General features: G+C 42.8%; 1 protein-coding gene across 13 annotated transcripts in view; it reads left to right on the top strand.

Annotated features, from left to right (window-relative positions):
- Positions 1-23,750, top strand: part of fam184ab (family with sequence similarity 184 member Ab) — a 172,494-nt gene that overhangs the window by 22,234 nt on the left and 126,510 nt on the right. The window lies entirely within an intron of this gene.

Raw genomic sequence — 23,750 nt, 5'->3', positions numbered from 1 at the left:
CTACTTCTACCGCTCTTTTAGGCAGTGAGTTTTCAATCCCCAGCACCTCTGTGTGAAAGCTATTTTCGTAAAATTCCCTCTAAATCTCCTGCTCCTTGTCTTAAAACTGTGCCCTCTATTTATTAACTCCACTACTAAGGGGAAAGGTTTTTCCCTGTCAACCCTATCTCTGTGTCCTTTTTAACGTAGTACACCTCAATCAGGTCGTCCCTCAGTCTTCTCTGTTCGAAGGAAAACAATGTCAGCCTATTTGGTCTCTCTTCATAGCTGAATCTCACCTACCACCTCTGTAGTGCAAACACATCCTTCCTATGGTGTGGCTACTGGAAATGCACACAGTACTCCAGTTGTGGCCTAACTCATATACAGCTCCATCCATAATCTCCATGAACTTACATTCAGTTCCTTGACTAATAAAGGCAACCACGTCCCTTCAATATTTATAAGATCATATCCTTTAATCTTGATTTGTACTGTTAATTCATTTCTATTATTTAAAATGCTCCATGCAGTCAATTGAAGAGCTATTAATCTTACATTTTTCCCCATTTACTGTTGGTTTTCTGTGTTTATACAATCTGTCCCTTCATGTCTCGTTCTAGATATTGTTATCGAAACAGCTGCCCTATTATGGTGCAGTTTCCTTTTGCTTTGTAAGCTTACATGTTCAATTTGAAACCCCAACCCTGACTAGTTTCAGGCCTCCTGTACAGCTCTATTTGTTTGATTAGCTAGACATTAGTTCCAATACAGTTCAAGTGAAACCTATCCAATCGGATCATTTCCCTGCTCCTCCAGTATTGGTGCTTGTGACCAATGAACTAAAACCTATTCCACCCACACCAATCTTTGAGCAAATCATTTAATGCCTTGGTTTTATTTATCCAATGCCAATTTGCCCATGACTCATATGTAATCCAGAGATTATTGCCTTGGATGTTTCTAATTTACCACCTCATTACATTTTGGGAAATTGCAACAAGTTAAATTAAATTAAATCCTAAGAGTAGTTCAGAAAATCAGTAACTTAACCCCCTCAATAAATCCTGCTTCTTCATAAATCACTAAGCCACCTCCGTAAGCCCCATCATAGCATTTAAATTCCCCCAAAGTCCCACATTATGCTATAAAATATAAACTCTTCCCCTCACCCATTCTGAACAGTTACCATAGCTCTAAATGCTCTCATCAGAACACAGATCCCCAAAACACCTCAGTAAACTTCTCAGCACAGCTGTACATTCTCCCAGAAGACTCCAACTGCAGCTCTGCTCTAAATCTGTCTAAAGAAAGCCCATGGCAATACTAAAACCCACCGAATAAACACCTCACTACCACAATTGATGCCATGTAAAAGTCTCTGGCAGCAAATCTCTCAAACGCAACATCACAAAAATTCCTAAATAAAATGATAGCACCTAACACCTTCCCTCTGTAAGAAAACATCTATCCTAATTGATTTGGTGGCTTGAAGTGGTAGTGTTACAGCGGTTTCCCCTAGGCTCCCATGTATAATCATGACCTGTTAACACAAATCATAAAAGTCTGTGGAACTTTTTGCAATCTTGGCATCCCACCCAAGCTGGATGAATTAACTGACCTTTTTAAGTGACCGGAATATATCATTACTCACAAATGAGACTTCCAATGAACCTAGTTATCCCAAGATTTCCAGTTACTTTTCTAAAGTTGTGTTAACCTGTGTTTGTTTGACACTCTGTTTATTCTTCATCAATCATTTTTATGTTCTTTGGGTATTTGAGACATATATGAACATCCTCTTTTTCTGAAAATTCTGTTGTATAGTTGTGATTGGATGTTTGATGTATATTGGATTGTTACTAACTGATTATACTTTGTTTTAATTTATGGAAATTTAAAGAAAAAAATAAGCTTAGGAAATGAATGGCCAACATTAAATTTCTGTGGTTTTCTTGCTGTCAGAAAGTTACTAAAAGAATAGTATTTGATATACTTTCTTGAAAAAAAGCTATAAAAAAGAAGAAGAAAAGTAATTTATTTTTAAACTAATGTATTGAATAGAAAAGATCTAGATCAGAAGTAAATGAATTGATAAGGTATAAATCTAATTAATTGAATATGTTTTGTTATCTGTTCGTATCTGTCTTTTGGCTGTATTGCTCCTACATTTGTGATAATTCTTCTGAATGCTGTCTTGTGGCTAGAATCTTGAACATTATAAAATGAATTTGAGGATCCGGCGTCAGGAACAAAACTATAGAATGCTACACTCAGCAGATCAGACAATATCTGTGGAGAAAACAAGTTAGTGAACATTCCTGAACAGATCAAAACTGACAAATCTCTGTGCTACATGATAGTGATAGGATTAGGAGGACTGAATGATTAACAGTGTTATTGGAAAATTTAGTGTAGGAGAGAAAGCAAAGGGACTGATTGCATTTTAGGACAGGGACTACTTCTTGCATGGAAATGTACTTGTAATGTTGGGGAGGATAAAACTCCATTGGTAGGGCTATGGAAACCTGAGAGGGAGCTTAGATTGATGGGAAGAAAAGCCTGGTAACATGAAGTAGAAAAATAGTAAGCAAAATTAGAAGGCAGATAACATGAAGGTAAGTATTATATAGAATCATAATTTACAATTACATTAAAAGGACTTAGATTAAGGGAACTCTGTCTGAATGCAATCAGAATTCTCTAGGGTAACGAGGGATGGACAATAACTGCTGACCAAGCCAGCAACATCCAAGTCTCATGAATGAAAACAAAGGAAACGTTCTCAGCAAAGAGGTAAATGAGTTTGACTTTGAAGTGGGAGATGCTACTGGGCAAGGTAAGACTAGGCGCATGGACACACAAGATGGCCGCTGAGCCATAAGTTGGCCACTTGACACTCAAGATGGCTGCCAGACCACAATATGGAGAGAGAGACAGCAGAGCAAAGACAGACACTGCCTTGGGCCGCCAGAATGCCATCACAATGCATTCACAACTTGATTAGTTTAAGGCGGGTGGGGGAGAAAATGCACGAGTGGCGGACACTGTCCGTTGAAATGTCTGGGTCCAGCCAACACCTTCGATAGAAATGCTAACAGTCTGATACAGACTTAATACAGGGTAATAATAGCCATCAGGAAAAACAATAAGCACCCATTACAAAGCAATGGACTTTCTCGCAGACAGTGAAACTGCCAATGTCTGTACTGAAACTGACAACGACCGCACTGAAATTAACAAAGGCTGCGCTGGAATTGACAATGACTGCACCGAAACTAATAATGATTCTGCAATGTTTACAATAAATGAACCATGTTATGGAGACAATAACCTTATCACTGACCTATTAAATCACAAAATGTATCTTGACATGTGCTCGGAGTTGAGAGAATACCCGCAGCTGAACACTGCGCTGTTGGTGTCTTTCTCTCCCTGGAGCTCCGGTATTTCCTTGTACAATAAAGTCTGTCATTAAACTCTAACTCTGAGGCTGGTGATTTTCCACACAACAGTTGGCTCTATGAGCAGTCTTCTTATTACTGGTCCCCTGGTCGAAAGGGCTACAATCAGGGAGCTGGGGTAAGAACCAATTTGTACCTGCAAACGGGAAGAGTCAGACCGGGCCAAAGACACAGTTTGAGGTGTACTGATTGTAATGTCTAACTTGCTACAGTACTGAGTTTAAAAAAAAATTAAGTGCATGTTTGTGGGGAATCACTGTTAACTATATTAACTGTCGTAAGAACCTGCTGCTTGTGCTGAAACAGCCAGAGGACTTGGTACTGCCTGTCTCAAAAGCCCTGCCCTAAATCGGTGGTTAAGAGGGGTAGCCCCCCTATGCGAAGGTTAGGATTTGAAGTGGGAATTGAAGCACCAAGGGCACTAAGAGTTGTGAAACACAAGTGGCAAAGTCAGATAACACTGGACTCTGTAGGGGCGAAAAACACAGTTCATTTAGAGTTAAAGTTGAAAGTTAGCTGCTGTTTGTATTTGTAATTTCCGATGTGGTGAGGAAGAGGAGCTGATCACTCTGACTAAGCCAAAGGAGTGCATGTTACTAAGGTGGGGAGCGTGAACCCTGTGAGTAACCATGGTAACCTGTCAGTCCATAGTAGAACGACAGAGCTTGAATAGTGGCGGTGGCCAGGAGGTTAAAGAGTCCCATTGGTAGAGAGCACACTGGGCTACAGGTAGGTTTTTGGGCCTTTCAGGCCTCAGTAGAGGTGGCCAGGAGGGTAGAGGGGTCCCGGTAGAGAGCATAGCCTATTGAGCCAGCATTCCCAGCCGACCTGTAGGTACCGACTAGTAGTGGTGGCCGGGAAGGTAGAGAAGTCCCACCAGTAGAGAGCACATCTTGCTAGGAGGTTGCTACGGCCGTATGGACAATGCTGGGACAGCATTATTGGCTGGGAGTAGAGAAATCCCCACTGGTTAGGAACACCTTTTTTTTGTTGGTGGTATCTGGGGGTATACAATCTGTGAAATGGCAGATCAGTGTTTTAAGGGGACACTGTAGGTTCCCTTATTGAGAAATACAAGGCAGACAGAGCAAATGAAGACAAGTGGTTGGAATCCATCCCAGACATTAGCACAACAGAGAGTGTGGATAGATAAACAGAAACGGAATAAAGCTAAAATGATAGGGGTAATGTTAGTATACCAATTACACGGGAACCTCGATTATCTGAACATGATGGGTGGGCACTATTTCTTTCGGATGATCAATTATTCGGTTAATCCATAAAATGCCTTCCCTCAGGGGCTCGGAGTTTTTAAAGTCTGCTCCCCGTTCAGGAGACTGCAGCAGCACACAGCACTTGAGACCCTGCCCCTGACACCATCTGAACTGCCCCCCCTGCCTGCCCCCCCCCCCCCAACCATGTGCAACACCTCTCCCCACCCCCAACACCACTCCCTGGCCCCAAACCCAGTCCAAAACTGCACCGCTGCCTCCTCTCCGAGGCAGCTGGACTGGATACTAACAGCAAGACTGCTGCAGTGGGGTAAGTCTCCAAATAGCGCGCGCACACACACACCCACCCGCAGCCATAGCCCCACACACAACTTTTTACTGCAACATTTCGACAGGTTCCACCTTTGCCCTTACAGGACAATGTTGGAGAGATTATTTGGGGAAGGGGGGTTTAGGGTACACCCCTGTGTAGAACTCCATGGAAAGTGTGGGGAGAGAGAGAGGGCAGACAGTCAGTCATTTGGAGAACATGCCTGTTTAATCACTGTAAACAAAAGACACTGTTGGAAACACGTCTTTGATGTAATGTTTCCATCGGGATCTCAAGATCTCCTTCGGATAATTGGTATTTGGATAATAGAGGTTCCCCTGTAGTAAGCCTAATTGAACAAGTGAGTGATTCCACGAGGAGGTAGAGAAAAGACCAGGAAGAAGTTGAGGAGCTGGAGGACAGAATATAAGAGTTACAGCAGGGAATAATGTAAAATACTGCAGCCACTGCAACACAATAGGAAACATACAAGCAGTGTGCTGGGAAAAGCATAGGCCAGCCCCCAAGCACCACCCGGAACACCGTGGAACAGCAGGAATCCCAAGGTCAACAGCTGACAACCAGCTGCCCCCATTCACGTGGGTAAGGGAGAGGGGAGAATTTACGTACCCGCAGTAATTGGAGGGCGGAAATGTAAAATGCTAGTAGATACATGAGCGGTTGTATCCATCACAAACTAACCCTTAGTCCAAACCAATAAAATGATTCACAACTGGGGTAGCTTACCTAAACGAAACTACCCTCGTAGAAATAAATAATATTTATACATCCCCTTGAAATTCTATGTATGCGAAAATAATGAGGGCACCAGAATGGGTAATGATCTCATGAGAGAATAGAATGTCCTAATCGATTGTGCAAAAGGGAAATTGATTTGGCACAGATAGGGCAGTCAAAAGACTGAGAGTGGGAAATTTTGAAATTACCTTGAAACTATTAAAGTGGCTGAAAAATGTGTTGCTGGAAAAGCGCAGCAGGTCAGGCAGCATCCAAGGAGCAGGAGAATCGACATTTCGGGCATAAGCCCTTCAGGAATGAGGAGGGTGTGCCTCCAGGCATCGTGTTGCCATGGTCTGGCGATGGAGGAGGCCAAGGACCTCCCCCTCCCACTCCACCAAGGACATGCAGGTCCTTGGCCGCCTCCATCACCAGACCATGGCAATACGACGCTTGGAGGAAGAGCGCCTCATCTTCCGCCTAGGAACTCTCCAACCACAAGGGATGAATGCAGATTTCTCTAGCTTCCTCATTTTCCCCTCCCCCCACCTTATCTCAGTCCCAACCCTCGGACTCAGCACCGCCTTCTTGACCTGCAATCTTCTTGCCCTCACCCCCTCTCCGGCCTATCACCCTCACCTTAACCTCCTTCCACCTATCGCATTCCGAATGCCCCTCTCCCAAGTCCCTCCTCCCTACCTTTTATCTTAGCCTGCTTGGCACACCCTCCTCATTCCTGCAGAAGGGCTTATGACCGAAACGTCGATTCTCCTGCTCCTTGGATGCTGCCTTAGCTGCTGCGCTTTTCCAGCAACACATTTTTCAGCTCTGATCTCCAGCATCTGCAGTCCTCACTTTCCACTATTAAAGTGGCGATAGCCACCAGTAGGGACTGGAACCTTGAAAAGGGGGGATTTGGAACTATCTGCACCTCATCCCCAGAGCATGGGGCAGAAACAAAGTTAGACACAGGTCTAGAAAACGTAGACCAGATAAAGGTTCCCGGACCGGAGCATAAGCCCCACCAGCAATACCCAATAAAACCCAAAGCAGAAAAAAACAGTTGTGGAGATAGTGAAAGGACAAGTGAAACAGGGAATCCTGAAAGCAACCGCAAGTACCAACCAATTCCCTGAAGTGGCCAGTAATAAAACCTGATGGGAGCCATAGGCTCACCATTGATTATACAGGACTAAGTAAGGTCACTCCCAATTGCACCCCATGGTAGACCCCTCCAGCATTTTAAATGGCTTGGCCCCCAAACACAAGATTCTTACTGTTTTAGACATAGCCAACACATTCTGGTCTATCCCATTACACCCAGAGTCCCAGAATAAATTAATACCTAGGGATTCAGGAGAAAACTTAGCTGAGGGAATTCTACACACAGGAACTGCACAACTGTGGGGATGTAGATGGGGTTGAAAATCGGGGAGAGTAAAGGATATTGTCCCCCTCCCAGACACAGCCGAGGAGACCCTTTTCATGGACTGGTCACAGAAATATGTAGTAGGGTCGCCCTGAACAGGATGGGCTTTGGTAAATGATATGTTAGAAACAGTTATGTCCGGGAAGATTGATGGAAGTCAATCCGCACAGGTAGCAGAACTGATAGCATTCACCGAAGCACTTGAACCAGCAAAAGGAAAAATCGTGAATATATATACTGACAGTCAACATGCTTTCGGTGCAGTCAATGACATGGTGGTATAGGGTAGAAGAGGGTTCACCAGGCGAGGGGAGCCCTGATCAGACACCAGTTAAGAATTCAGGCGCTATTTTGTGCCAGTGAACAGCTGAAAGAGGCTGCAGTAATAAAAAAAGCCCATCAAAAGGAGCCAGCAAAAGAGAGTCCAGATGGGCTAAAATTCAAAAGAAACCAGGCAGCAGACCAAGCAGCTCAGAAAGCCCTAGAACAAGTAGCCATTGACAAGGCTGCAAGAGCCACTATTGAATTAGCAAAACATGCTATCCAAGTTCAGCAGCTACAGGAGGACACCGTGCAGGAAGGGAGAGAGCAATGGAAACTGCCGGGGGCATTCAAAGGGGAGGGTGATGCCTGGAAGCAAGCAGACAAGGTGGTAGCACCAGCATTCATACAGAATACATTGCTTGAACTGCACCACAGGGTCCCCCATACAGGTAGAGAGGCCATGACAGCAAGCTTAGAGAGAGTGGTGGTGGAAGGGAATGGGAAGAGACGTGGCCAAGTACTGACGCAGATGTGACGGTCATCCCGGGGGGAGTACTGAAAACCCAACAGAACAAACCACGCAGAAGCATGACTGCACCTCCTGACGAAAACAAAGACTTTGATAACTTTATTTTGACTGCAAAATGTATATACCTGTTTGTATTTCACTGTTGGGAGCATGTCAGAATTTCAAGATAACCTCTTCTATAAAACTCACCAAAGTTTGCTTGGGAACCGAACTGTCTGCTACCCACTGGCGCAATCAGTAGAATCCCTATTTGTGGCTAACCCAGTGTGGACCCCTCATGACCTGTATACAGTAGACACCTCAGGAGTGCTGTGTAAGGGGCAGATAGGGAAATACAAACGGGGACTCCAGGGTAGATGTGTGCAGCTGGGCAGGACCACCGGCCCATGGGTCTGGGTCCCCCAGCCTAGTGAAGGGAAGACTCATTTAAAACCTGGTAATTACCCACTGTGTTTCACAGGGCAGGAATAGGGATGAGTTTGTGCCTTAATTCCCAAAAATGACTCGTGTCTGGACACAATGCATTTATCAGCACCGTACACAGTCACCAGGGGACTGCTTAACTGCACCTGCAGCGAACAGGCATGCTTGAATATGACTGTGGGCTGACAATTTATATGTGATCAGTGCAATGACACCCATGTCAGCTCTGCCACATGGATGTACCCGTTCAATACTTACCAACTGTGGGGGGCATCCGGGGGAATCGGGCGACATAGGTGGACAGACAGATAGACGAAGGACAGGACAATGCATGGGACTTATGCGACAGACACCCCAGAACTCCCAAATCTGTTCGCAGTAGGGACAATTGCATCCTTAATGTACCATGCCCAGCAGGGGACATGTTCAGAGAAGGATAGTGACCCGCTCCATCAGTCAGAAGTTCTGTGCTGACTGGCAGGTCCCCACCACTTTGCGGTCATCATTGGGATCTCTATCTTTGAGGGGCGCAGCAGGGTTCATCAGCGCTAAAAACCAAAATTACCTTGTATGTGGCCTGACTATCTTAGGCAATAATACCTCAAAAGCCTGGAATCAATACAGAACTGGCTGGACTCAGACTACACACAGCAGACATGTTGCGCGGTGAATTGTCAATTAGCACAGCAAGGGGGCGTTTGAACAATTATTGGTGACAGTTGTATCACCGATGTTATGGATGCTTCCTATAACATTACAGAAGCCATCAAGAATATCCAAGACCAGCTAGATAATTTTTGATAGGGAGCCACAATTACCGATAGTTGGCTAAATTGGTTGATTGGTAAATCTTGGGGACCCTATTTGGTACACAGGAAAATTCTCCTCATTGCACTCATGCTGGTATTCTGTGAGAGCCTCTGGTGTTTAAAGCTCTGCTGTAAGGTGCTACTGACGAGAACTGTGCCAGTTGCGAGTGTCACCATGGAACAGCCCCCAACAAAATTGGAAGTCCATGATACCCCGCGGGAGGAGGGGCTCCTAGAGGTGACCTACCTCTACATGTAAATTGGGTGCTGTGCGGGAGATCTCCGCAGTCACTTTGGCCACAAAGTGAGGAGTGAAGTGGGAGATGACACACAAGATGGCTGCTGAGTCATATATTGGCCACTTGACACACAAGATGACCACTGGGCCACAACATGGAGAGATACAGCAGAGCAAACACAGACACTGCCTGGCACTATCCGATGGCAGCCCAATGCGCTCACAACGTAGTTGATTAGTTTAAGGTATGTGGGGGACAGAATACATATGAGTAGTGTATACTGCCCATTGAAAGGTCTGGATCAGCCAAGACCTTTGATAGAAATGCTAACAGTCTGATACAGACTCGATACAGAGTGAAAATAGCCAGGGCTGCAGTAATCATCCTTCTTAGGTGAAGAGGTAACAAAGAAAATTGATGAAGGCAGAGGGGTAGATATTGTCGAAATGGACTTTCGCAGGGCAAGAGACAAGATTCCGATGGTAGACTGGTTAGCAAGTTTAGATCATATGAATCCAAGGGGAACTAGCCAATTAGATACAAAATTGTCTCTTACCTTCAAGACAATGTGGTGGTAGAGAATTGTTTTTCAGACTGGAGGCCTGTAACCAGTGGTGTGCTGCAGGGATTGATACTGGGTCCACTGCTTTTTGTCATTTATGTAAATAATTTGGATGTATATATAGGAAGTATGGTTAGTAATTTTGCGGATGACACCAAGTTCGGTGGTGTGATGGACAGTGACAAAGGTTGTCTCAGAGTACAATGGGACCTTGGTCAGATAGGCCAGTGGGCCAGGCAGTGACAGAATAAAAACCAAAAGGTGTGCAGATGCTGTAAATCAAAATCAGAAATTGCTGGAAAGCTCAGCAGGTCAGGTAGCATTTGTGGAGAGAAATCAGAGTTTTGGGTTCAGTGACCCTTCCTGACAACTGATATTAGCTAGGATTATGTCAGTTTATATGCAGATGATTGAGGTGGTGGAGGTGGGGAGTGAGTGGGAGATAAGTACTAACTGATAGGTAGGAATGGAATCCAGAGAGAGAAAAGAACAGTTGGACAGACAAAGGAGTGAATAACAATTTGGCTAGGAGGGTGAACGACTGTTAATGGAGACTACTAATCGCTAACAATGTGTGTGTTTAATAGTAGACTATGTGATAACAAGGCCTGTTGTTGGGATTGGGGTAAGGACATGGGAGAACTCAAGCCCAAAGTTCACTCAATCGTGGGGTGGCACAGTGGCCTGGGTTTGATTCCAGCCTCGGGCAACTATTTGTGTGGAGTTTGCACATTCTCCCTGTGTCTGCATGGGTTTCCTCCAGGTGTTCTGGTTTCCTCCTACAATCGAAAGATGTGCACGTTAAGTGAATTGGCCATGTTACGTTGTCCATAATGTAGTTTATTAGCTGGGATAAAGATAAGCTAGGGGAATGGGTCTGGGTGGGTTACTCTTTGGAGGGTTGGTGTGAACTTGTTGGACTGAAAGGTCTCTTTCCATGCTGAAGGAATTCTAATTCTAAAAAAAAATTCTTATTGAATTCAGTATTGAATCCAGAAGGGTGCAGGGTCCCCAAGTGGAGAATGAGGTGCTGCTCTTCCAGCATGCAATGCAGCAAGCCTGAGACAGATGTTTGCCAGGGAACAGGGTGTTTTGAAGTGGCAGGCAACTGGAAGCTCAGGGTCTTTTTTTGCGGACAGAACATAGACTGGGTCCAACTTTGCAGAACACCTATGTTCTGTTTCCCTAGTGTAGATGAGACCACGTGAGTAGTGAATGCAGTAGATTAGTTTGAGTGAAGTGCAGGTAAAATGCTGCCTCACCTAGATCTGTGAAGGCTCTTGGATATTGAGGAGGGAAGTCATCTATGGAAAGGTTTTACTCCTTCTGTGCCTCCAGGGGTCGGTGCTGTGGGTGTGGGGAGAGAATGTTGGGAATGAATGAAGAGTGGACCAGAGTGTCCCAGAGGGAACAGTCCCTGAGGAAACCTGACAAAGTAGGGCAGGGGAACATGTGACTGGCAGTGGCATCTCGCTGGAGGTGGCTGAAATGGCCACTAATGATCCTCTGGATGTGGCTGCTGACGGAATGGTAGGTAAGGACAAGGGGAACCCTTTCAATGTTGTGGGAGGAAAAAGAGAGGGCTGAGGGCTGAAGTGTGCGAGATGGGTTGGACCTAGCTGAGGGCCCTGTCAACAATGGTGCTTGTGAATCCTCAGTTGAGGGAGAGGTGGATGTTTTAGAAACTCCCTAATCAAAATTGGCATCATTGGAATAGATGCAACAGAGACGGAGGAACTGAGAGAATGGAATTCAGTCAACACAGGAAACAGGATATAAGGATGTATAGTCAAGGGAACTGTGGGAGTCGGTGGGTTTATAAGTGGAATTTGGTGGCCAGCCTATCCTCAGAAATGGGAACAGAGATGTTGAGGAAGGGAAAGGAGGAGTCAGAGATGGACCAGATGAAAGTGAGGGCGGGTTAGAAAGTGGAAACGAAATCAATAAACTTTTCTAATTCTGGATGTGGAAGGGAAGCGGTACTGGTGATAGCATCATTATACTGGGGAAAGTGAAGGCCGGAATAGGACTAGAACAAGGAATTTTCCACATATCCCACAAAGAGACAGGCATAACTGGAGCCCATGTAGGTACCCAGGGCCAGTCCTTTGACTTAAAAACAAACTTGATTGAGTTTTTTGAAGAAGTAATAAAGAGGATTGATGAGTGCAGACTGGTAGATGTGATCTACGTGGACTTCAGTAAGGTGTTCGACAAGGAAACTGGTTAGCACAGTTAGATCTCACAGAACACAGGGAGACCTAGCCATTTGGATAAAGAACTAGCTCAAAGGTAAAAGACAGAGGGTGGTGGTGGTAGAGGGTTGTTTTTCAGATTGGAGGATTGTGACCAGTGGAGTGCCACAAGGATCGGTTCTGGGGCCACCACTTTTTGTCATTTACACGAATGATTTGGATTTGATCATAAGAGGTATAGTTAGTAAGTTTGCAGATGATGTCAAAATTTAAGGTGTAGTGGACAGCGAAGAAGGTTACCTCAGATTGCAATGGGATCTTGATCAGATGGGCCAATGGGTGAGAAGTGGCAGATGAAGTTTAATTCAGTTAAATGTGAGGTGCTGCATTTTGGGAAAGCAAGTCTTAGCAGGACTTATACACTTAATGATAAAATCTTAGCGAGTGTTGCTGAACAAAGAGACCTTGGAGTGCAGGTTCATAGCTCCTTGAAAGTGGAGTCGTAGGTAGGTAGGATAGTGAAGAAGGTGTTTGGTGTGGTTTCCTTTATTGGTCAGAGTATTGAATACAGGAGTTGGGAGGTCATGTTGCGGCTGTACAGGACATTGGTTAGGCCACAGTTGGAATATTGCGTGCAATTCTGATCTCCTTTCTATCGGAAAGATATTGTGCAACTTGAGAGGGTTTAGAAAAGATCTATAAGGATGTTGCCAAGGTTGAAGGATTTGAGCTATAGGGAGAGGCTAAATAGGCTGGGGTTGTTTTCCCTCAGAGCGTCAGAGGCTGAGGGGGTGACCTTATCGAGGTTTACAAAATTATGAGGGGCGTGGATAGGATAAATAGACAAAGTCTTTTTCCTTGGGTGGGAACTAGCGGGCATAGGTTTAGGGGGAGGGGAGAAAGATATAAAAGCGACCTACGGGGCAACTTTTTCACGCAAGAGTGTGGTACGTGTATGGAATGAGCTGCCAGAGGAAGTGGTGGAGGCTGGTACAATTGCAACACTTTAAGAGGCATTTGGATGGGTATATGAATAAGAAGGGTTTGGAGGGATATGAGCTGGGTGCTGGCAGGTGGGACTAGATTGGGTTGGGAGACCTGGTTGGTATGGATGAGTTGGACCGAAGGGTCTGTTTCTATGCTGTCCATCTCTATGACTAATTTGTTCAGAGTAGCAGATGGAGTGGCAGATCAAGTTTAATTTAGATAAATGTGAGGTGTTGCATTTTGATAAAGAAAACTAGGGCAGGGCAGGACTTATACAATTAGTGGTAAGGTCCTGGGGAGTGTGGCTGAACAGAGACCTAGGGGTGCAGTGCATTTACTTGAAAGTTGATTGCAGGTAAACAGGGTGGTGAAGATGTTGGAAAAGCTTGCCGCCTTTGGTCAGTGCATTGAGTATAGGAGTTGAGACATCAGGTTGCAGTTTTAGAATATTACATTCATTTCTGGCCTCCCTGCTATAGTAAGGATGTTGTTAAACTTGAAAAGGTTCAGAGAAGAATTATGAGGATGTTGCTGGGACTGGAAGGTTTGAGATATTGTGAGAGGCTGAATAGGCTGGGGCTTTTCTCCCTGAAACATCTGCGGCTGAGGGGTGGCCTTATAAAGGTTTACAAAATCATGAGGGGCATGGATAGGGTGAATAGCCAAGGTCTTTTACCCAAGGTAGGGGAGTCTAGAGAAATTAGAGGACATGGGTTTAAGGTGATGGGCCAAGATTTAAATGTGTCTTGAGAGGCAACTTTTTCACGAGGAGGGTGGTGCATCTATGGAAAGAGCTATCAAAGGAGCTTGTGGTGGACAGGTTTGTTTGAAATCATAGGCTTTCGAACCTTAGCCCCTTTGTCAGGTGAAGTGAGAGAGAAGCATGCAGACACAAAATTTATAGGCAGAAAATTCAAAAGATCATACAAATGGTGAGAGTGGAGTGAGGCATAATAAGTCTCTGCAAGTGATCAAAAGTATCAGATGGTGTGAGTGAAATGGGTCACTTTCCAAATAAACCTGTTGGACTATAACCTGGTGTCCTGTGACTTCTGACTTTGTATAACTACGACTTTTTTCAGCCATAAAACTGTAGTGCATTGTCAGAAAATTATTAATGCACATACATGGATTATAGAGTAATAATGGGGACTTTGTGTTTACACCGTTTGTATTAAAATTATTAGTGCTAATGCTGCGGAAGATGAATTCCTTGAGTGTGTACCAGATGAGTTTTTAAATCATTGAATTGATGAACCAACTGGGGATTGTGCTATTTTGGGTTTAGCATTATGTCATGAGCAAAAGGCTATTTATAATCTTACTGGAAAGGAACCATGAAGAAATCATGATCACAACAGGACAGAATTTCACAGTAGGTTTCGAAATTAGGGTCCTAAGTCTGAACAAAGAAGGAGGCGAAGATATGAGGGGCAAATTGGGTTTTGTTCATTGGAAAAATGAATGAAAAGATTTGATCATATATATGGAAGAACTATTTTGAAAGGTTTTACATGGTCTATAATATATGTACTTTCCTCTAAGACACACACACCCAACAGGAAAGGTAAATCAACTGTGCCAAACAAAAGATGTTAAAGATTGCACAAGATCAGAGCAAGTGGCTATAAAGTTGTCAGAACGAATGGTTAAGGCTGAGGAATGGGATTTGGAACCCAAAATAGGTTAACAAAGAAACTGATAAAGAAGAAAAGAAAATACTAATGTCAACTAGCAAGCAGCATAAAGACAGGATGTAAAAGTTTCTTTAGGTACTTGAAAAAGTAAAGATTTGCAAGGACAAATGAGTCCAAAAGAAACGAAAACAGAAAAATGTATAATGGAGAATAGGAAATGGCAGACAGACTAAGCATATACTTTGTCTGTCTTAACAGAGGAAGATACAGAAAATCCCGCAAAGATAGTAGTTAACTAAGGGCCTATGAATATGAAGCACTGAAAGAAATAAATACTCTTAGATAAAATGTGAAATTAATTGAATTTAAGTTCCCCTTGATTAAATGAGATATATCCCAAGTATTGAAGAATGTGATTTTGGAGATAGTGGACGTATTATTTTTAACATTATATAGATTTTTGAAAGGTTCCTGCAGACTGAAATCTAGCAAATGTGATGGACTCATACAACATGGAAACAGACCCATTAGTCCGACCAGTCCATGCTGACCATAATCCTAAACTGAACCAGTCCCGTCTGCCTGTGCTCGCCCTTATCCTTTTAAACATTTCTTATTCATGTCCTTATCCAAATGTCTTTTAAATGTTGTAACAGTACCCACATCCACCACTTCCTCTGTATGTTCATTCCACACGTGAACCACTGTTTAAAAAAAATGCCCCTCATGTCTTTTTCAGTTATTTCTCCTCTCACTTTAAAATATGCTCCCAGTCTTGAAATTCCCCACCTTGGAGGAAAAGCCACTGCCATTTACCTTATCTGTACTCTTCATGATTTTATAAACCTCTATAAGGTCAACCCTCATCCCCTTACTCACCAGTAGGAAAAGAAAGCCTATCCAGTCTCTCCCTTTATTACTCAAAACTTCAATTCCTGGCAACATCGTGGAAAATCTTTTCTGGACCCCTTGCAGCTTCCTGTAACAGGATGATCAGAATTATACACAATACTCCAGAAGAAGCCTGATCAACATTCTGTACAACCTCAACATAACATCTGTTATGAAGTTGATGGTGTATACTGTGCCTTTGAGAGAGAGTGAAAACTGGAAAGCACCTGTCATGTGACAGACTTGCAGTCATAGAATGTGTTGGAAAATTGAAAGATGTAACATTTTAGCTGTAACCTGAGTTGTTGTCACAGCCGTTTGAATTTAACCAGTTTAAATTATGCCCCAAGATACTAAAACCCAATTGAATTTGAATTTTACTGTTTTGACAACAATGAACCAATTACATGATTCAGTGTTTGGGGAACTAAAAAAAAGCAGGCAGTTTGGACAATTAGCCGGAAAGAGTATCATCTGCCATTGTCAGACAGACTGCCCGAAAACAAACTCTATCAAGATACCTTTTTCATATAAAAAATCTGTGGAGTAGAAGACTGAAGACAGCCCAGAAAGATCTACAAACAGACGAAGATCGACACTGGAGACAACAGTTGCTGTCTGGTTTGAAAATTCAGTTGCTGTAAATTTAGTAGGGACTTTATTGGATCAGTATATTGTCATAGAGTGATAGGTAGATAACAGATCTTTAAGAGAAAGGAGGCTTAGAGTTGTAAATAGTTGTTTAATGTTCACTTTAGAGTCAAAGAATAAAATTGATATTTTTTGTTAAATAGTGGAACTTAAGTAGTTCTCTGTCACTTGTACTTTAACAGTTTACGAGACAGGTTGAGCTTTTCTGGGTTGGTTTAGTTTAGTTTAGTTTAGGTATGTTTAATTAGCAGAAGGATTTACTGCTATATTGTAACACGTCCCAATTCCTATACTCAAAGGTGTGAGCAATGAAGGCAAGCATATTAAACACCTTTTATAACCATCTGTCTACATGTGATGTAAACTTCAAAGAATTATGTACCTAGCGAGTTTTGAGAAGATTTTTAGCTCAGGTTGAGGTTCTATATATAGGTTTGCTCGCTAAGCTGGAAGGTTTGTTTTCAGATGTTTCGTCACCATACTAGGTAACATCATCAGTGAGCCTCCGAATGAAGCACTGGTGGCATGGCCCACTTTTTATTTGTGTGTTTAGGTTTCCTTGGGTTGGTAATGTCATTTCTTGTTGTGACATCATTTCCTGCAGTGATGTCATTTCCAGTTAGGAAGTGGCATCACCACAGGAAATGATATCAGCACTGGAAATGACATCACTGACCTAAACACCCAAATAGAAAGCAGGCCGTACCACTGGAGACTCATTGATGATGTTACCTAGTATGGTGACAAAATGTCTGAAAACGAACCTTCCAGCTCAGTGAGCAAACCTACATCCAAATTATGTACTTGAACCCCAAGGTCTTTCTGTTCTACAACACTCCCCAAAAGTAACTTTTCATCGTGTCCTTGTTTGTTTTACCAAAATGCACTACCTCTCATTTATTCAAATAAAATTCACATCTGTCACTCCTCAGTCCATTGATCCTATTAACCTTTGTGATCTTAGATAACCTTCTTCACTGTCTACCATACCACTAAGTTTGGTGTTATCTAGAAACTTACTAACCATGCCTCGTGTATTCTCATCCAAATAGGTAATGTAAATAACAAACAAAAATGGATCCATTACCAATCCCAGTGGAGTTATATGCTACCGGCTGGTGAGAGCAGCCATTTTGGAGAGGGACTGTGAGGTCAAAGTGCTGCTGTTTGAGGTCAAAGTAGGGGATTTGGTCAGTGATGGGCTTTGGTGAGGAGGGTGAGCAGCGTTAATCCATTAGTTACTTGAGGGGTAGTAATGGCAGTTAGTGGAGTGGTATGCTCCTCTGATGAGATCAGGGAGAAGCCTTATATCCCTGATAACTATGTTTGCAGTAAGAGCGTCCACCTGGATTCACTAAGGAGCATATGGGAGTACAAAGTTTTATAGCTAGGAGTTTCATGGATGTGGTCACACAAAAGAATCAGACAGATAGATGAGTGAGTGCCAGGTGGGTTGGCAAGCAGTGCAGGAGTCCCCTGTGGCTGTTCCCATTTCAAACAACAGTTCTGGATACTGTTGGTGAGGCAATGGCCACTTAGGAAACAAATGGGCTCTGTTGTACAGGAGGAAGTGTGAAGTGTAGGCGAGCGGTAGCGATAGGGAACACTATAGTCAGAGGCACAGATCGGTGTTTCTCTGGCCAAAAGCAAGTATGTTATTTCCCTGGTGCCAAGTCAAAGGATGTGTCATTGCAAGCAGGGGACATTCTGAAAGGGGAGGGTGAGCAGCCAGAGGTTGTGGCTCATATTGGTATTAGTGACATAGGCAGGAAGAGGGTTGAGGTCCTGCAAAGGGAACGTAGGGAGTTAGAAAATTGAAAAACAGGGTTGTAATCTTGGTATTATTCCCTGTGCCATGTACTAGAAATAGGAAGATAATGCAGTTGGATATGTAGCTAAAGAGGGAGGTGTAGGATGAGGGCCTCAGATATTTGGATCATTGGGATCTCTTCCAGGGCAGGAGGATATAAGAAGGATGGGTTGCACCTAAACTGGGTGGGCACCAATGTTTTTGCAAGGAGGTTTAAGGGAAGTGGGAATCAGCAGTAGATCAGCGTGTGGAGTGATTGAGGAGAAGTTTGACATTAAGTCAAGTTAGTCTAATTGGAAGAACTGGTAGGACTGGATTAATGAGCAAGGCACGATTGACGGATTGAAGTGCATTTATTTTAACGCAAGGAGTATAACAGATAAAGCAGATGACCTTAGAGCCTGGATTATGATGTGGTAGCCATCCCAGAAATTTGATTGAGAAGGGCAGATTTGGCAGTTCAGTGTTCCAAGGTTTAGATGTTTCAGGCATAGATGGAAATAAAGGGGATGGAGTAGTTGCATTACAGTTTAAGAAGAATGATACTGCTACACTAAGAGAGGACATCTTGGAGGGCTAACCTATTGAGGCCATATGGGTAGAACCCAGGAATAATAAAGGTGCAATCACTATGATTGGGTTATACTGCAGGCCTTCCAATAACCAGCAGGCAATAGAGTAACAGATATCTAGGCAGATAATGGAAAGATGTAAAAGCCAGCAGGGTTGGTGTAGGTGATTTTAACTTCCTTGATAATTCACTGGGACTTCTTGAATTTAGATGGGGCATAATTGATTGGGTGTAACCAGGAGGGTTTCTCGAGAAGGGGTTTTACTCGACCTCGTATTGGGAATTAACCTAGCCAGGTGATTGAAGCTTCAGTGGGGGAGCGTTTGGGAAAGTCCATAAGTTTTAAGATAGCTGTGGATGAGAATAAGACTGGTTCTCAAGTGAAACTGCTAAATTGGGGGAAGGCTAATTGCAACAGTATTAGGGAGGAACTGGAGAAATTAGATTAGGGTGGCCATTTGAGGATAAATCCACTTCTGATGTGGGATTTTTTTTTTTAAAAAAGGCCAGTTGATCAGAATTCAGGACCGGCATGATCCTGTGAGGATGAAAGATGAGATTGGCAAGATTCCGGAAACCTAGACGACGAGAGATATTGAAAGTTTAGTGGAAAGAAAGGTTTAGGAAACTGAAATCAGACAAAACCCTTGAGGAATATAAAGGAAGCAGGAAAGCACTAAACCCAAAAATTAGAGGGCTAATATGGGCCATGAAATGTCCTTGGAATTAGGATTAAGGGGAGTCTCAAAGCATTTTATCTGTTAATTAGGAGCAAGAGGGTAACTAGGGAATGGGTAGGTTCACTTAAGTATAAATGAAGGAATTTATGCTGGGAACCAGTGGATGACTTCATATTTGTATTCACCAAGAAGGAGGACATGGATAATGGTAAGATTATGGAGGGGCATGTTGATATTCTAGGGTATGCTGATATTAAGAGGGTGCAACTGTTGGGTGTCTTGAAAAACATTAAAGTAGATAGGTTCACAGAGCCTAATGGGATCCATCCCCGGTACTAAGCGAAGCAGGAGAGGAGGTTGCTGGTACCTTTGTCTTTGTATCCGCTTTAGCAACAGTCAAGTCTTGAGAAGAAAGGGCAGGACTTATATGCTTGATGGTCAGGTTCTGGGGAGTGTTGCTAAAGAAAGAGACTTTGGAGTGCAGGTTCATAGTTCCTTGAAAATGGAGTTGCAGGTAGATAGGATAGTGAAGAAGGCATTTGGTCTACTTGCCTTTATTGGTCAGAGCATTGAGTATCGGAGTTGGGAGGTCATGTTGTGGCTGTACAGGACATTGGTTAGGCCTCTTTTGGAATATTGTGCTCAATTCTGGTTTCCCTCCTGTACGAAGGATGTTGTGAAACTTGAAAGGGTTTAGAAAAAAATTCCAGAGTTGTAGGGTTTGAGCTTTAGGGTGATGCTGAATAGGCTGGGGCTGTTTTTCCTGGAGCTTTGGAGGCTGAGGGGTGACTTTGTAGAGGTTTATAAAATCATGAGGGGCATGGATAGGGTAAATAAGCAAAGTCTTTTTCTTGGGGTGGGACAATCCAAAACTAGAAGGTAGAAGGTTTAAGGTGAGAGGGGAAAGGTTTAAAAAGGACCTGAGGGGCAACCTTTTCATGCAGAGGATGGTGCATGTATGGAATGAGCTGCCAGAGGAAGTGGTGGAGGCTGGGACAATTACAACCTTTAAATGACATCTGGAGGGTGTATGAATGGGAAGGGTTTGGAGGAATATGGGCTGGTTGCTGGCAAATGGGACTAGAATAATTTAGGTTATCTGATCATCATGAACAAGTTGGACCGAAGGGTCTGTTTCCATGCTGTATGTCTCTATGACTGGATGACTCTAAGACTGGAGAACAGCCAATGTTGTTCCTTGTTTAAGAAGGGCAGCAGGAATAATTCAATAAATTATAGGCTGGTGAGTCTTACATCAGGAGGAGGCAAATTATTGATGAAAATTCTAAGAGTCAGGATTACTTGCATTGGAAAATAATTTTTTTGGGATAATTTTTTCTGGGATAGGCCCCAGCCTATTCAGCATCACCCTAAAGCTCAAACCCTACAACTCTGGAATTTTTTCTAAACCCTTCCTTTCTGCAGGGAGCTTTTGTCTCAAATTTGATTGAGTTTTTTGAGGAAGTGACAAAGACTATTGATGAGGGTAGGACAGCAGATTTTGTTGGCATAGACTTCACTAAAGCAATTGATAAGGTTGCTCGTGGTAGGCTTGTCCAGAGATTAAGAAACATGGGATCCATGGTGAGTTGGTAAGTTGGATATAGAATTGCCTTGGTTGTTGTGGAGGCTGTTTTCTGACTTGAGAAGTCTGTACCAGTGGTGTTCTGCAAAGATCAGTGCTGACACCTCTGTTGTTCATAATGCAAATTTGGATGAAAATGGTCTGATCACAAGTTTACAGATAACACAAAAATTTGGGGAATTGTAGATAAGGAAAGTTGTCAAAGCAGGATATAAATCAATTGGAAAGTTGAGTGGAGAGATAGAGTTTAATCCAGACAGTTGTGAGGTGATGCATTTGGGAGGTTAAATACAAGAGGAAAGTATATAGTAAGTGGCAGGACCCTTAAGAGTATTGATGTATGGAGAGACCTTGGGTGCAGGTCTGCAGCTCCTGATAGTCGCAACATAAGTGGATAAGATGGTAAAGAAGACATGGTATGCTTGCCTACGTTGGCATGTTGACAAATCATGCTGCAGCTTCAAAAAACTTCTAACTAGGCCATTTTTGGGTATTGTGCTCAGTTCTGATCACCACACTACAGGAAGGATATTTACTCTGTGGAGATGATGCACAGGTAGTTTACCAGTATGTTGCCTGGATTGGAGTCTATTGGCTGTGATTAGACCTTGGACAAACTTGTTTGTTTTTGCTAGAGCTTCGGAGTCTTGGGTGGGTGGGGGCAACCTGATAGCAGGATATAAATTTTTAAGAGACATAGGATGGATAGTGGAGTCATTTCCAAGAATGGGAATGTTAAATACTAGGAGACAAAGACTTAAGGTGAGAGGGGGAAAGTTTAAAGGAGGCATGTGAGGCAAATTTTTACATAGAGGGTGGTACATGACTGGAATGTGCTACCAGGGGAGGTGTTGGAAATAGATGTGGTAGCAACATTTAAGAAGCATTTAGACATATATGGGCAGGAATAAAGGGATACGGACCATGTGCAGGCAGATGGGAGATTTGTTTAGAAAAATATAATGATCATAGTGTCCTGAAGGGCCTGTTCCTACGCTTCTATTCCATGCGCTGTGAGAGACAAAGTTAAGAACAACTCACATTTTAGTTTGACAAGAGTTGGAGGGCAAGTGTTACAATCTGTATAAAGATATAACTAACACTTACAAAATAATTATACTGTTAGGCAGAGTCCAAGCGGATTTATGAAAGGGAAATCAAAATTGTTGGAGTTGTTTTGAGAATGTTACTACTGGCATTGATAGAGAGAACCAGTGGTTGTGGTTAGGTTATTAGAAAGCTTCTGGTGAGGTCCCATGCAGGAGATTAGCAAACAAAATTGGGGCACATGTAAATTGGATGGGATATACTATTATCAATTGCGATTCTGGTTAACAAACAGAAAACAAAAATGTAAGAATAAATGAGTCAGTCTCACAAGGGCCGGCTGGTACTAGTTAGATAACACAAATTTCAGACTTTAGGCCAAGGTTATTCACAATTGATGGGTGAACAGAACTACTACAAATTTTCTGATGACACAAACTAGGTGGTGATGTGAGTTATGAGGGGGATACAGGGAAGCTTCAAAGAGACATGGACAGGCAAGTAAATGGCAAGAACGTGACAGGTGGCACCTCACATAAATAAGCAAGTTATTCACTTGAAGAAAAGCTGAAAGGCAGAGGATTTCTTAAGTAGTGATGCCATTGAGTCATACAGCATGGAAACAGAAACTTCCATCGAATCAGTCCATGCCAACTATAATCCCAAATTAAACTCGTCCTACCTGCCTGCTGCTAACTCATATCCTTCCAAACCTTTCCTATTTCTGTACTTATTCAATTGTCTTCTAAACATTGTAATTGTGCCCACATCCATCACTTCCTCAGGAAATTCATTCCACATATGTACTGCCCTCTGCGTAAAATAAAATTTGACACTCGTGCCTTTTTTAAACTCTATCCTCTCATCTTAAAAATGTGCTCCCTAGCCTTAAAATCCCCATCCTAGGGAAATAGCACCTACCATTAACCATATCTATACCCTCATGGAAGTTTTTAAAACCATAAGATCACCTCTCAATCTCCTATTCTCCTGTGAATAAAGATCGGAAGTGTTAATATCGAAATGGATTTAAAAACACTTGTTCATGAGTCACTAAAAGCTAGTGGGTAGTTCAACAATCAATAACCAAGACAGATAGTTTGCTGACTTTCATAATGTTGTGGTTATTTCCAGTGATTGACCATAGAATATTGATTACAGGTCTTAATCATGTATTCAATCATATACAGGGAAACAGTCCACTTTAGTCTCGCTGAAATGAAAACAATGCCAAATTTAAGAAATTCATCAATTAATACACTTTTTGTCATGTCTGTCAATTTCAATCTTGTCAGTAATAATGATACAAGAAACAGATGTTTCCAATCCTCGGCACATCTTGATTTGCCGAGACAGGGATTGCTTAATCTTAGCCTAGCCTGGTACTGTTTGCTTTAACCCTTTTCTGTTTATTCTATACCCCCCGCCCCCCTCACCTCTGTCTCCTAACCAATTAATCTATCATGCTTGCCAAGGTCTTTACATAAGGTTCCTACTGTTCATCTGGCAAAGTATGCTCTCTTAATTTTACTGTGAACGTGGGATTTCAGATTTCACCCTTTTTGTCTAATTAACATATATAATTATAAGGGGATTTGGGTACAGAAGTAAAGATACCTTGGTGATACTGCATCTAGCATATTGTGTAGACTTTTCTCCTTTATCTAAGCAAGGATGTATTTTCCAGTGAGAGATTGCAAAAGAGGTTTTCCAGCCTA

The sequence above is a fragment of the Chiloscyllium punctatum genome, chromosome 3, assembly GCF_047496795.1.
Source record: "Chiloscyllium punctatum isolate Juve2018m chromosome 3, sChiPun1.3, whole genome shotgun sequence".
Lineage (NCBI taxonomy): Eukaryota > Metazoa > Chordata > Chondrichthyes > Orectolobiformes > Hemiscylliidae > Chiloscyllium > Chiloscyllium punctatum.
This window is presented reverse-complemented; position numbering and strand designations above follow the sequence as displayed.